The sequence below is a fragment of the Phasianus colchicus genome, chromosome 1, assembly GCF_987193195.1.
Source record: "Phasianus colchicus chromosome 1, bPhaCol1.hap1.1, whole genome shotgun sequence".
Classification (NCBI taxonomy): Eukaryota; Metazoa; Chordata; class Aves; order Galliformes; family Phasianidae; genus Phasianus; species Phasianus colchicus.
The window spans coordinates 149,764,457-149,780,913 of record NC_143436.1 but is presented as its reverse complement, the minus strand read 5'-3'; the positions used below and the strand labels follow the sequence as shown (position 1 = coordinate 149,780,913).

The 16,457-nt window shown below is 39.4% G+C and overlaps 1 pseudogene; it reads left to right on the top strand.

Annotated features, from left to right (window-relative positions):
• Window positions 1-14,495, top strand: part of LOC149920144 (uncharacterized) — a 50,052-nt pseudogene extending 35,557 nt beyond the window's left edge.
• Window positions 14,496-16,457: the final 1,962 nt, after the last annotated feature.

Here is a 16,457-nt window from a genome sequence, read left to right as displayed (position 1 = left end):
TCTTAGGTATGTTGTGGTGCTGAGGCATTCTCAGATGTGCCAGTTTTGAGACAACAGTTGGATTCATTTTTGCAACTTACCATTAGGTCATTTTAAACACATAAGGTCTTCGAAGCACTGATAGCCTTGGATTCTACAACATGAAAACAGCAGCCATTTTTTTCAATAATGAAGTGATTATTTTTTTAACTGACCCCAGACCTTCATTTTGAGTCTTAACTCACAGCTCTTCCATTTTTGGCTCTGTGGTTACTCACCTTCAGCAACTGACATAAAGGTTTCTGACAGTCTGTTCTTTAAGTTAGAAATTCAGAATATTTTAAGGCTCAGGTGATAATATAAGCAAAGGCCTTCTTAACTGAATGGAAACTAGTAAGAGGTATTAATTTATGTGCAAAACAAACAAAAAATGAATTTGCATATATATATAAAAGTATACATTTTTTTGCCAATATGTGAGCTCACAGTGATTTATTTAAATGGAACTAGAGTAAAGTTGAACTGTACACATTAATGTAATCTTTGGTGTCACTTTTTCTGTCATATTATAAAATGACAAAATTATTTAAGAATATCCAAGAAAAACTTACTAAATTGGATAGTGTTCAACATGTAAAATCAAACACACACACAACACTAATTCCATATCCAAAAATAAAATATAATTTTTTGAGCCAGTTACGTATCTTGGATGTTATATGCCTTTTTACCAATAATTATGCACAATTTCAGTTTTTCATTTTTCTGAAGTCACTGAATGTTATGTATTTTTATTTATTTGTTTATTTATTTCTCTGTATATGTTATTGTTTTCTTCAAATATAGAGGAAAAACCTGTTTCTGATAAAATATTCTAGAGGTTCCCTAGTAAATTACAGAAGTACTATTTATTAAATTCTAAAATCCTCACTTCCTTGATTCTAAACTTAGTTTAAAATATAATGTTAACACATCAAATTTTCTTAGATTTATCTTTTTGTCCTGGTCTTATTGGTCTACATTTTATTGCCTAGAATTGATGTTCACTGTATTATATGATTTCTTAAGGAAACACAGAATATGAAAATCTTGAGATACTAAGTAACATTATTTACCCATAATTGTGACAGGATCTGTATTACCCTTATTGCTAAACAGTTGTAAAAAGATGTGTAAAACTTCCTATTTAGATTGATCTCTTCTAAATGGCTGTAATGAGTTTACACAATCAAGAAACCAAGCCCCATCCCAGCCACATGTTCACTTTACCTACTGGTATGGCAAAGTGAATTGGAAGAGCAAAAACTGACTCTTCAGTTGAGGTAAAGACAGTTCAACAAGTGAAGCAAAGCCGTGTGCAAAATTAAAAAGAATAACTTTTTTCACTATTTCCTATTATAATGCAGATGTTTAGCTACATTCTTGAATGCAGGGTCTCAGCACGCATAACAGTTACTTGGAAAGACAAACACCATAACTACAAACATCTCTGTTTACCCTCTCCGTTTCCTGAGCTTTATTGTTTTACATGGTATCATACAATATGGAATGTCAATAATACAACAGACAAGAACAGGTCTAGTAAGTTCCTGAAGCATGCTGAAAATAACTTTTTTGAAGTAATAAGGGAGACAACTAGTAAAGGCGTTAGGTGTTCTCCTTTTTTCTTTTTTTTTTTTTTTTTTTTTTTTGTAGATAAAGATGGTCTGTGGATGAAATTAAAATTGGTGTCTGAGTTGGTCATAGAAATCATAAAATGATTGAGTTTAAAATCTTTGGTGATACAAACAAACTGCCAGTACATCTATTACCCTGAATTTTGGAAAAGCTGGATTAGGCTTAAAGAACTAAGTACAGTCCCCTGGCTATCTATTTTAAAGTACACAAATGCTGGCTACTTTTTATGATGCATCTTTTAAGAATTCAGGAGAAGGAAATTCCAGTATGACAGAAGTGAAATATTGGTGGAAGAAGGCTTACATAGCTTACCTGAACCCAAACTTAGGTGGAAAAAAATAAAGTGTATAGACTTTGGAAGAAAAATCAGGATTCACAGGAGGACTATAGCGAGGTTGTTTGCCTTTCTAGAAAGAAAATTCAGACAGCCAATGTTCTATTAGAGTTGAAGATGGACAATACTATGGTATATAACTAAAAAGGATTTTTGTTAAGAAAGTTATTAGCAGTGAATGGAGGACAATATATATATATATATATATTGGTCCATTACTTGATGAGCTTTGCAACCTCACAAATAGGGATGAAAGTAAAGCAGAGGCATTTTATGTTTTTTTAAAACACAAGTGATGGTCCCTGGGACCCCTGGAGTACTGGATTGGAGAAGCTCCCAGTTTATATTGAGTGTATATGGTATTTGCTGCTGCAGATGAATGGACATAAGTCTATGATGGCATTCATCCCAAGTTTCTGAAAGAGTTGGCTGAAGGCTACTCACAGTTCTTTATCAATGATGTTAGGGAATATGGAGAGGCTACAGTTGACTGGAAACTTGCTAATAGTATTCTAATTTTCAAGAAAGGCAAGTAAGAGGACTCTGGTAATTATAGACCTTCCAGTCTCAATTTGATGCCTGGTGTAACTATGGAGGTGGTTATTCTGGAAATTACTGACTAACATGAAAGTCAGTGTAGTAATTGTTCAAAACCAGTATAGTTTCTTAACTTACTGACAGTATTCTTTTAAGACAAAACTGCCCTCCTAGTGGGAAAAGAGAAACAAATGCCTTCTTTTTCTGTTTTACCGGATTTTCATACTGTCTCTCACAGTACCCTTCTGGACAAATAGTTCAATGTACAGCTACACATTTAAACACTACAATGGCTGAACAACTGGCTGGAGTTAGGTTCAAAGCATTGTAGTAAATGAGATTGTATTAGACCGATGTCCAGTCAGCAAGGATGTTCCCCAGCGCTCAGTTTTAGACAGCCAGTTGCTTCAATGTTGTTTAAAATTGAGGAGTAGAGTGCAAACTAAGTAAATGAGTGATACTAAATTAGGAGAATTCATTGATTTTCTTCAGTTTAGAGAGGACTTGCAAAGAGATCTTGATAGGCTGGAATGTGGACTATCATCAACCATGTGAAATTTAACAAGAACAAGCACTGGATTCTGCACCTTGGATGGTGTAATCCTGGTTTTACATAAAGACTAGGGAATAAATTTGGTCACAACAACCCCAGGCAACTCTGCAGGCTTAAGGAGGAGTGGCTGGAAAGCTGCCTGATGGAAAGGGATCTTGATGTACTGATGGATAGTTGGCTGAATATGAGCCAGCAGTGTGCCAAGGTGGCCATGAAGGCCAGGGACATCCTGGCTTCGATCAGGAACAGAATAGTGAGCAGGACTAGGGAAGTCATCCTGCCCCTGTACTCGGAACTAGTGAGGCCCCACCTCAAGTACTGTGCTCAGTTTTGGGCACATCAATATAGAAATGACATTGAGGTGCTGGAGCAGGTCCAAAGAAGGGCAACAAGGCTTGTGAAGGTCTTGAAGAATATGCTCTACAAGGAGCAACTGAAGCAACTGGGTCTGTTTATTCTGGGGAAGTGAAGGCTGAGGGAGACCTTACTGTTCTCTTCAAATTCATAAAAGGTGCTTACAGTGAGAGGATGTGGCCTCTTCTCACTGGTGACAGGTGACAGGACAAGGGGAAATGGTCTCAAGTTGCACCTGGGGAGCTTTAGTTTGGATACAAGGAAAAACTTTTCAGTGATTGGTGATAGAACCTAAGGGGATGGCTTAAAGATGCATCCAGGGAATTTCATGTTGAGTATTAGGAAAATGTTGTTTGCTGAGAGAGTGGTCAGGCACTGGATTAGGCTCCTCAGACAAATGGTCCCAACTCAAAGCCTGTTGGTGCTCAAGAGCATTTTGACAAGATTTAACTCTTAGGGTGCACTGTGTGGAGACAGAAGTTGGCTACACAAAAGGCAACCTCATAAGTCCATTCCAGCTCTGTACATTCTATAATTCTTTGACTCTGTGATTCTGAAAATCTTAGTCTACTCATTCTCTGTACCTATTCTTCAGTGTGCCATCAATGTACTCTTGTAAGTCAATGTCAGTTGCACCACTAACAGTTATTTTGAATTTGGATCATTGAGTGGGATTACAGAAACATGGTTAAAAACACATTCATCAATTTTACTCCCATATGTCACTGATTTTTTCAGAGTCTGTAACCATGTCACATAGGTGATTTATCTTAGTTATTCTTTTATCCATGTGTCTAGTGACATTATGCACTAAAGAAAAAGTGCTTCTTTTAGATATGTACATTATATAATGTATAAAACAACATTAGATAAGGGCAACTAGTGCAAAAACAGTTCATACACTGCATGTACACTGTACTTTTATTTTTTTCAAAGTATTATATTTTTCTTATCTATCCTTAACTATCCTTATCTATCCTTAACTAATTAGTTAAGAAAATCCCTATGAAACAGATCAGATAAACTTGAAATTATAACCATTTGTGAGTTTTAATTAGTAAAAGTCAAAACAATTTTTACAATATATAACTGCAAATGCAACTCAGGATTTGGTCTCCACTACTCTTATTGTGTTATTATATAAGACATTTAATATATTTCAAATATACTGTATAGAATATATAGATAATGTATAATTTTAAGTAAATAGAGTTACCTAAAGGCTGTGTCTCCTGAGATGCACTGGAATTCAGAAGATATGATTTTTGCCTCTTTAAGGATCTGCTTGGAAAAATTCTATGGGATTGAATCCTAGAAACAAGAGGAGCCCAAGAAATTTGATAGAGGATCAACACCTTGATCAGCAAAATTCATCAAGGAGAAGTTATGACTGACCAACTTCTAAGACGAAATACACAAGGAGAGAACAGTGGATATTGTCTACCGGGTCTTCATTAGGACCTTTAACTCTTATCCCTCATAAAATCCTGACAGACAAGTTGCAGATATGTCATCTGGATGAGGCGACAGTGAAAAGAGTTTAAAATTATTTGACCAGGAAGAAACATGATAGTGGTGTTCAATGATGCAAAGTCCATTTGTAGGCCATTAGCTAAAAATGTGCTTGGGGAAAAATAATGGGTCCAGTCCTCCTGAACATCTTCATTAGTGATCTTGCTCAGTGGTACAGGGTATTATCAACAAGTTTGCTGATGGCACAAATGTGGGAAGACTAGCCAGAGAGTTATGTTGCTATCCAAAGAAGCCTGGACAAATTGGAAAAATGTGCTGATCGGAATATCATGAAGTTCAACAGAGAAAAGTGCAAAGTTCTGAACTTGAGGAAAAGAAATGCTATGCACCAGTGTGTGCTGGATGCAAACCAGCTGTAAAACAGCCTGATAGAAAAGGACATAGGGGTCCTGCTGAGCACCAAATTGAATATGAACTAACAGTGTGCATTGTGCATTTGTTGCAAAGAGGTCTGCTGGTATTCTTGGCTGCATTAGGAGGAAAGTGCTGCTGGAAGGTGAGGGAATGAATCCTTCCTCTCCTCAGCATTGGTGAAGCCAAACTTGGAAGACTGAGTCCAGTTCTGGACTCCCCCCTATAAAAGAGATGTGATCGGAAAGATCAACAAGTGGCCATAAATATGGTGAAGGAGTTGAATCATCTCTATTAAGGGGGAAAAAAGAAAAAGAGAGAGAGAGAGAACTGGTTACCCTAGAGTATGGAAGACTTGCGGAGATTCACCAAATATGTAGAACCTTCATGTTACCTTAATAGAGTGTACAGAGAAGATAGAGCTACGTTTTTTTCAGTGGTGCCTACTGACAGGTCAAGAAGGAATGGAAACAAACTGGAACACAAGATGTTCTATCTGAACATCAGAAAACACTCCTTTATTGTGCAAGTGACTGAGCACTGGCACAGGTTGTTTAGAATGACTGTTGAGTCTTTGTCCTTGGATATCTAGTTGACTTCTGGACACTGTCTTGAAGAACCTGTTCTAGGCAGCCCTGATTGATCAAGGGCACTGGACCAGAGGTCCCTTTCAACTTCGACCATATTGTGATTCAATGATTTGCTAATCCTGTCAGGCTTGATGAAGTACAGAAAACTTTGGAAATCTACTTGAATATAAATAGATGTTGCCACCTCTCTAGTCTTTTAGTTATAGATATATTTGCCCATGATAATCTAATTTATAGTAAAGTTTGTGTGAGAGGGAGGCTATCAGCTCTGTAATATTTCCTGAGCGTACATTAACAAAATACATTTCAAACTCTCTAAAGCACCTGATGAATGTAGGCTACTATTCTCTTAACCATTGAAAATTAATATGTTATGTCACTGTTCAGTTTGATTTCTGCAACAAGGAGGCAAAGGGAGCCATGAATGCAAGGAGAGAAGTGGGGGCAAAAGGGAAAAGAGGTAGGGAAATGGGCCTGGACAAAGGAAAATGGTGGCAACAAGCTAAGGAGGGAAAACAAACAAACAAACAAACAAACAAAACGCAACACTCAGTTTACGTAGCACAGTAGCAGAATATGACATAATATTATACAATACAATATTATTGGAATTGAAGCTAGTAAATCAATTAAAATGAGAGAGAGTTTCTGAAACCAAAGTCTTTAATGATGTAGGTGAAGTAGCCAGGGAGCAAAAAGAGAGGAAAACTGAAATGGAAAAAAGGAGTGTTCTGTGAGTTGTAGATTATTCTCCTCGTTTGACACCAGAACTCATGAAATAGATCAACAATCCACAGAACTACAGCATTAAGTCTTTAATTCCCAGTGCACTGTATGATATTATGATGTGGAATACCTATGAAAAACCACAAAACCATGACATATTGTTATCTAGTGAGAACATAGAGTTGCTGCTTGTCATGTATCCATGTGATAGTAGTAAAACCTTGATTGTTTTGACAATATAGGGATGCAAATGATATTGTCTGAACTAAGCTCTTGTGTTTTGTCAAGTTATTATTTTTTTAGGATGGTGCAATACTTAGTTCCATTGTAAAATGCAATCTTCACCTGTAAGAGGGATTGCAGTACAGACTAAAACACTGGCTATTAAAAACATATATGAAACATTCTTGATAATAGGATGGCCTAGCTACTGGGACAGAGTTGATTTTTCTTTGTAGTATCTATTATGATGCTGTGCTTTGGCATTAGAAGAAAAGCAGTGTTGATAACATACCAATGTTTTAGTTGTTGTGGAGTAGTGCTGCTAAGTAATTTTCAGATTCCCATACTGTCTCATGAGCTAGAGAGACATGGGGAGGTAGGAGGGGGAGCTAGGAGGGGATGTAGCCAGAGCAGTTGACATAAACTAGCCAAAGGGATATTCTATACCATATGGCATCATGTGAAAAACAATAAAACTGTTGGTTGTTGGCCAAGAGAGGCAACTGCTGCAAGGAATCTGGCTGGCCATTGTCAAGTGGGTGATAAACAGTTGTGTTGTGGATCACAGAATCACAGAATTGCCAGGGTTGGAAGGGACCTCAAGGATCATGAATCTCCAACCCCCCTGCCACATGCAGGGCCACCACCATTCCACCTAATGCTAGACCAGACTGCCCAGGGCCCCATCCAATCTGGCTTTGAACACCTCCAGGGACGGGGCATCCACAACCTCCCTGGGCAGCCTGTTCCAGTACCTCACCACTCTCTCCGTAAAGAATTTCCCCCTGACATCCAACCTAAATCTCCCTTCCCTCAGCTTAAAACCATTTCCCCTTGTCCTGCTGTCACTCACCCTTTCAAAGAGTTGATTCCCCTCCTCTTTGTAGGCTCCCTTTATGTACTGAAAGGCTGCAATGAGGTCACCCCGCAGCCTTCTTTTCTCCAGGCTGAACAAGCCCAGCTCCCTCAGCCTGTCCTCATAGGGGAGGTGCTCTAGTCCCCTGATCATCTTTGTGGCCCTCCTCTGGACCCTCTCCAACAGCTCCCTGTCTTTCTTGTACTGGGGGCTCCAGACCTGGACGCAGTATTCCAGATGGGGCCTCACAAGAGCAGAGTAGAGGGGAACAATCACCTCTCTGTCCCTGCTGGCCACCCCTCTTCTGATGGAGCCCAGGATCCCATTTGCCTTACGAGCTGCAAGGGCACACTGCTGGCTCATGTTAAGTTTTTCGTCTACCAAGACCCCCAGGTCCTTCTCCACAGGGCTGCTCTCAAGGACCTCTCCTTCCAGTCTGTAGGGATGCCTGGGATTCCTCCGGCCCAAGTGCAAAACTCTGCACTTTGCAGTGTTGAACCTCATCAGGTTCACCCGGGCCCACCTTTCTAGCCTCTCGAGGTCCCTCTGAATGGCATCCCGTCCTTCAACTGTGTCAACCACACCACTCAGCTTGGTGTCGTCAGCAAACTTGCTGAGGGTGCACTCAATTCCGTCATCAATGTCATTGATAAAGATGTTAAAGAGCACCGGTCCCAAGACAGACCCCTGGGGGACGCCGCTCGTTACCAGCCTCCACCTGGACATAGAGCCATTGATGATCACCCTCTGTCTGCGGCCTTTCAACCAGTTTCTTATCCATCGAGTGGTCTGCCCATCAAATCCACATCCCTCCAGTTTGGAGATAAGGATGTGGTGGGGGACCATGTCAAAGGCCTTGCTCAAGTCCAGGTAAATGACATCGGTCGCCTTTCCCTTGTATAGATACCCACTGTTATCATTGTTTTTTGTTTGTTTGTTTTCCTCTCTTCCTTTTCTGCCTTGCAAACAGTTTTTATCTCAACCCACAAGTTCTAATTCTTCCCCCCGAATCTCTCCCCAATCCCACTAGGAAGTGGGGAGAGAGCGAAAGGCTGCGTGGTGCTTAGCTGCCTGATGGGTTAAACAAAAACATAGGATATAATTTTACAATTAGTAAATAACACAATCATAACTTGGAATATTAAGGATGCTTTTTCTTTTGTAAAACTTTTATTGTTACTTCAGAACCACAAATTTGTGTCTTATGCTGTGAAGATTTCGGTTAGAATATCTTTCTTTTTTTTCTTAAAACAAAACAAAACAAACAAACAAACAAAAAAAAACCCCAGCTTTTTGGTTTTGTTCATTTCTGAAAGCAAAAATACTGATAATAAAAAAAGTAAATGGGCAAAATTTCTGAGAAGACATATTGATTCTGTTTAATTTTTCTTCTGATTTTAACACATGGGCGAACTGCTGTCTCCAAACAGCCAAGCTGTTTGAACATGGGGTTGACTATCTGTTACATTTTTTGTCTGTCAAGCAGGCAACTTGCATCAACTTCAGATGTCAACAACAGTGAGAGCCCTGACTTTTTATGGAACTACAAAGTTGGAAACGGCCATCTGCTCAGCCTTCTGTTATCTGGATTCTTCCCTAGAAATAGTTTTCAGCTAAGAGCTGCAAAGAAAGAGAAAATGGGTAAGATGTTAGGAGTATAATTTTAACTCATTCCATTTACTTCATGAGGCATATTTGTATTTGAAAAAAATTAAACAATGAAAACCAAAAAAGATTTTTTTTTTTCTATCTCACCATAATTTGGTTTACAATACTGAGTTAGGTACCTAGCACTGCAATTCATTAACTTATAATTAAATGCTTTTTGTGTGATTTTTATTGATAATAAGATGATATTTCCAATACATAAGATTATTTTTTGTGTTCTGTACATGTAAATTTGGAAAGTGTGTACCTGGCAGTAACTTTTGCCAGACTAAGTAACCTAGTACAAGAACACTTCCAAAAGAACAGCAAAGTGAATATGGTCTAAGTAGAGCAAAATTTGAAACAAAGAATGCTAACGTTTTTCCCTTATAATTATTATGCATAAATGATATTGTCCTCCTTCATCCACAATGCCTATTCTTTTACTGCTTATTGCTCAGCTCATCTACAGTGTTTTTCATTTATACTCATTGCGATCTCTGCCTAGTCACCTAACTGAACAATGTCAACACATTTTATAAATCATTGTATACCACACTGGACTCCCAGATCTGAATCATGTTAAAGTATGAAGTTAACATTGAAAGCCAGAAGTCCTTTCTAGTTTGCTACAATTATACTACATATAATGGCAACTTTTTAAAAATTGCTTAATAATTATGTAGTTAAAATCTATACCTCTTATTTCAAAGTATTTGCATCCAAGAAAAATTAAGTCAGTGGAAAATTTCTCATCATTCTGATTGAGTTGCAGATCAAAATTTGCCTTTATTAACCTTCACTTCCTTAGAAGTGTGGAAGATCTTAAGTCTTACAGCTATGATATTTTTCAACATGGCCTTCAGACAAAGGTTTCTAACACTAACAAGTTTTGCCTATTCTCTGTCATATGGAGGCTATTCTCACTTGAGAGGAAAAAAAAAAAAAAAAAAAAAGTGTTCCATCAAATATTTTCCATAGAATAGAATTAATTTGAAATGCAGTGTCACAACTGTTCCTCTGGTAGCATTATGTTCACATTATTTGTAGCATCTATTGTTCTTCTTTTTTTTTTTTACAAAATGAAACAAGAAAATTGGAAAAGTTTCTGTAATTTATTTCCTTAACAAGACAGATGTGACTGGTAGTGTGCCAACACAGCTTTATTCTCTGTTGATGAGTAAGTATTAAAAGCTATAATGAAGAAAAATAGCTCAGTACTCATTTTTTAGCTTTTTAAATATTTTAAATAAAACTCTGCAAAATAGAAAACTGTAAAATTTATTGCAAATATTACATAATTGTTGGAATTGCTAATACTGAAGTTTGTTGTAACAGCAACTTCTTTTCCTAATTAAAATAAGCTACATCTAATCTTAATTCAGGAGGATGAAAAAAAAAAAAAAAAAAAAGAAAAAAAAAAGAAAAAAAAAGAAAGATTAAAGGCTGTTGATGTAGTCTACATAGACTTCAGGAAAGCCCTCAACACTATTTCCCACAGTACTCTCCCGGAGAAGCTGATAGCCAGTGGCTTGGACAGGTACACTCTTTGCTAGGTAATGGCAATGGGTCACAAGTGTTGTTCCTTGGGACCTGTCCTGTTCAATATTTTTGTTGATGACTCGGACGAAGAGATTGAGTAAGTCTGCAGATGATACTGAGATGGAAACTAATATTGCTCAGCTAGGGTTAGAATGGTCCTACAGAGCAATCTGAACAGGCTGGATCACTGGGCTGAGGCCAATGAGATGAAGTTCAACAAGACCAAGCGCCAGGTACTTTATTCACAACAATCCCAGACAATACTACAGGCTTGGGGCAGAGTCCCTGGAAGAGTCTTGCAGAGAAGAAATTTTTCCTAGTATCCAAGCTGGATCTCCCTTGGAGCAACTTAAGACCATTCCCTCTCAACCTATTGCTGGTTACATGGGAGAAGAAGCTGACTCATCTCACCACAACCTCCTTTCATGTTTTTGCAGTAAGGTCTCCCCTGAGCCTCCTGAGAGCTTGTGTGGAAAAAAAAAAAGACTTAATGGTGTTGGTTGACACTCAGCTGAACATAAGCTACGAGTATTCCCAAGTGGGCAGGAAGGCCAATGGCATCCCAGCATGCATCAGAAATGGTGTTTCCAGCAGGAGCAGGAAAGTGATCATCCCTCTGTACTCAGCACTGGTGAGGCCACACATCAAGTACTGTGTTTGGTTTGGAGGCCTTCACTACAAGAAAGGCTTCGACGCCCTGCAGTAAAACCAGAGAAGGGCAACAAAGGTGGTGAGGAGTCTGGAGCACAAGTCTTACGAGGACTGGCTGAGGAAACTGAGATTGGATAGCCAGGAGAAGAGGAGACTGACTGGATATAAGAGCAATGAAACATAAGAGTATAATAGGTATAAGGTAACTGATTCTCAACCCATTTCTGTCAGAGAAACTAAAACAGTGTTTGTAGTATATATGTATTTCAGATTCAGCTGCTGTCCACTTTAAGATATTTAAAGAAGAATACTCAAAGAAAATGTATGATCTAAGTAATTGCAATACACGGTGAACTTGGGTTCACCATAAAACATTTTATACTATAAATCTTATTAATTTTAATAGTTCTTTAAATCATAATATTAAATATAACTGTTGTCATTAATAACTTCAAATATTTATAAATATGAAGTTGCCATAGTTATAGCTATTCATCATCACCACTAATGAGATCATGCATCTCTTCAGAAATTTCCTAATAGAACAATAAGAAAATCAGTGATTCATTATTTGCTTCAAGATGCATCAAGTATATCTAATGTTAGATGTGCAGAAGTCACAATTTATTCTCAAAGCAGAAAACTTCTGACTATTGTATTTCTTTCTGATGTCTGCTTAAGTATCTAGCATCAAATCTTATCATTCTTCCTTATTACATTGTCATGCTGAACTACTAACTGAATATAGTACTTTCTGATTCTTACAACTCGGAGTCTTCAGTAGATTAGTTACATGTTAAGGAAAGATTTCATAAATTCTTGACACCAATTATAGAGAAAAATAGCACAGTGAATTTAAGTATTTGAAGGCAAAAACAATCTATATCGTGTAGGAACAAATTATCTCGACTTCTTTAGTGCAATTTTAATTAAAAAAAATTGAATGATGATTTCATTAAGTTTAACAATGGCTATGCTGGAGTGTAACTATCAGTTTATCAGGGAACAAGCTGATCTTTAAGATCTCTTCCAACCCAAACTATTCAGTGATATTTTGACTCTACCAGCTTTAATTATCTCGGCGTCTCACACTTATCTCTGTTCTAACTTTGACATAACATTTTTGAGCTGTGTGTATCAACAGATGTATGGGAACTGCTGAGTTATGGCCTGAGCCTCTGATTGATCACCTGAGGCGAGCAGTGAGTCAGCCATGGGAGCACAGATGCTGCTGGAAGGGGTGGAGCCTGGCTCCACCTCTCCTAGACCCATTTAAGAGCTGACTACCAGTGGGAAAGGATCATTTCTGGAGATCCACTCTGCTGGAGTTTCTCAAGTGAGCCCAGGGTACGGATAAGCATCCTGTCCTCTCTGTGTTATTATAATCTGCTTTGCCTAACTCCCTTGTTTACTTCATGATTATAACATCTCAATATTCTTTGATTATACACTTGGTGAGCCCGGCAAGCTAAGTATACTAAAATTTACATCATGTCCTTTCTCTGGAATTTCTATAAATGAGTCAAGGGGGAGAATGCTACCCCCCTAGATAAAATGATTCCAGGACAGATCCCAGGATTTGTGCGATCTCCTTATTATGAACTAGCACTTATCATCGAAAAATGGGGTCCCTACATGTTATGGGAAACATCTCCCCATATTGCATGGCAGATTACTTTCAGGGACTTAGCGAAGATATACTGATCACAAAAGAAAGATAATTAGCTGATTCCACAGTGGCATGGCCACTATTAAATGCTTTAAATCATGCTGAAATGAGAAATAATACTTTAGAGAATGAAAATCAACTTTTGAAAGACCATATTGAAAAGTTAGAGCAAGAACTTGGTATATTAACAGGGAAGAAACCAATTCTGCATCTTCCAATAGGTCAAGTTTGTAACATCTCAATAAACAATGGCCAGACGCTTGAATCAACAGACTGCATTGATCAGGAAAATAAAAAAATCTAAATCAGTTCTCAAATCTCCAATTTTGACAGATGAACTAGAAGTCAGTCCTGTTATAACTCAGAAAACAAAAAAAGTACAGGACAGACCAGCAGGGGTGCCGCCTGATCAGTGGCCCCCTGCCCAGACTCATTTGCATGTAACAGCCTGGCCATACACAGCAACAGAATTGATGGATTTAGTACAGCGATTTTGGCAGAAGCCTAGAGAAAATGTGCCAGCTTGGTTATTAAGACTGTGGGATTCTGAGGCAGAAAGTGTTTTGGTGAATGGCCTGGAAATAGCCAAGTTGGCCACCATTACTGTCCATCCTGCTGTCAGGCAGAGGTTATATGCGGGTAATCAATATCTTGATGAAAACCATTCTATAATAGAATGGTTAATGGCGGCCTGCCATATGGTATGGCCCAATAAATCTGATATACCTCTACATACAGGGATGCGGTCCTCCACGGAGGACCTTCAAAATTATATCCGTGAACTAGGCGTAAGGGAAGCAATTTATGAAGACACATTTGATGGCCCTGATATGGTCAAATTCTCAGCAGGGATGAGAGAGACAATTCTACAGCATGCTCCCTCTCATCTGTATGGTACTTTGGTCTCTATATTAAATCCCCTGGTGGTTTCAGAAGCAGTAGTCCAGCAAGCTGACCAGTTAGTGGCCGACCTAGGAGAAGCAGAATGCCTGCGGACAGGGCGCAATATTCAGATATTAGAAGAAGCCGAGGTCCTGCCGGTGACTAACAACACAATGCTGGCTACTCGAGCTCCTCAATCGGGACCCATAAGGGTCTCCCAAAAACAAATATTTAATGATTTAATTCGGGCTGGGGTCCAATTTGCTAAGATTGACCGCCAGCCCAACCATGTCCTTCTCCAGGTTTGGAGACAACTAAAGGACAACCAAAAATTTCAGAACTACCCTAAGAAACCAAGGCTAAGGGTTATAGAGAGAATACTAACCTCCTAGAAGATTTCATTGTTCCTAATGAAAAAAAAAAAAAAAAAAAAAAAAAGCTGCCTCAGGTGTCTCGGGCCACAATGCCTGAGCCACTGGAAGCAAAAGAATTGGCCATAGCACAATTCATGGTGTGATGAGGGATGCTAGTCCCCCTCGGGCCTCCAGACGGTACCGGAGGCCCTATGTAGAATTAACAATTTATTGGTCCCAAAAAAAAATTCAAAGAGTTATGGCATTAGTGGACACTGGAGCAGAAACATCAATTATCTACAGATAATCTGACCAAATTTGATGAAGACAGAGTGATGATTGGTGGTTTTAGGGGACAGACAATTCCATGTCACCCAAACATGGTTGAAATTGGGGGCTGGGCGTCTCCCACCCCAGGAGTATAAGGTATCTATTGCCCCAGTCCAGGAACACATCTTGGGCATAGATATTCTATGGGGTCTGGCTCTCCAGACAACTGTGGGAGAGTTCAGACTTCGACAGAGATGTATCAGTATCTGGGTGGTGCAGGCGATATTAAGAGGCCATGTGAAACATGGGCCTATTTGCCTGCCGAAACCGTGCTGGATTACTAATGTAAGACAGTATAGACTCCCATTTGGGCAAGATGAAATATCGAGGACGGTGCAGGAATTAGAAAAAGTGGGCATTATAAGACCTGCACACAGCCCATATAATTCCCCCATATGGCCAGTGCGAAAGTCAGATGGCACGTGGAGAATGACAGTAGATTACAGAGAATTAAATAAGGTCATGCCGCCTATTCATGCGGCCGTACCCAGTATTGCCTCCCTAATGGACACACTGAGTAGGGAGATAAAAACCTATCATGTCCTAGATTTAGCAGATGTGTTCTTCAGTATTCCAATTGATGAGGAATTGCAAGATCAGTTTGCATTTACGTGGGGAGGCAGGCAGTGGACCTTTCAGGTCCTGCCACAGGGGTACGTGCATTCACCAACGTATTGTCACAATCTAGTGGTGCGTGACCTGGCTCATTGGAAAAAACCTGATGATGTTAACCTGTATCGTTATATTGATGATCTCCTGCTGACATCCAAATCACTGGAAGCAGTAGGGCAGGCAGCAGATTCATTAACTGCCTATTTACAACAGAGGGGATGGGCTATAAATCCCCAAAAGGCAAGATCTGGGCCTGTCTGTAAAATTCCTGGGGGTGGTTTGGTCAGGAAAGACCAAAGTACTACCCAGTGCTGTCATAGATAAGGTTCAGGCATTCCCAGTCCCTACAACATCGAAGCAGCTGCAAGAGTTTCTAGGTATATTGGGTTATTGGAGTTCCTTAATACCTCACCTAGTGCAGCTGCTAAGGCCACTGTACAGACTCACAAAAAAAGGGCAGCTATGGGTTTGGGGGAAACTTGTTTGCTTTCCAACAGGCAAAACTGGCAGTTAAACAAGCCCAGGCATTGGGTATATTTGATCCTACTCTTCCAGACGAGTTGGATGTTCACGTTACTCAAGATGGCTTTGGTTGAGGCCTGTGGCAACACCAGAGTTCTGTTTGGACCCCCATTGGTTTTTGGTCTCAGGTCTGGCATGGAGCAGAAGAAAGATACAGTATGATTGAAAAATAGTTATTGGCTGCCTGTTCAGCATTGCAGGCATAGAGCCAATAACTCAAATGGCTGAAGATATAGTTAAGACCACTCTGCCGATTCAGGGGTGGGTGAAAGATCTGACCCACCTTCCTAAGACACGGGTGGCCCAAGCACAAACAGTGGCACGATGGGTTGCCTACCTCAGCCAAAGGAGCAGTCTGTCTTCGTCACCCTTGAGAGAAGAACTTCAGAAGATCTTAGGCCCAGTGACCTATCACAGTGATGCACCAAAAGAAACACTGGTTGCTCCACCAGAGAAGAGTCCCGTTCAGGAGGGAAAATATCCTATCCCTGAAGATGCCTGGTACACAGATGGGTCCAGCAAGAGCAACCTGAGCAA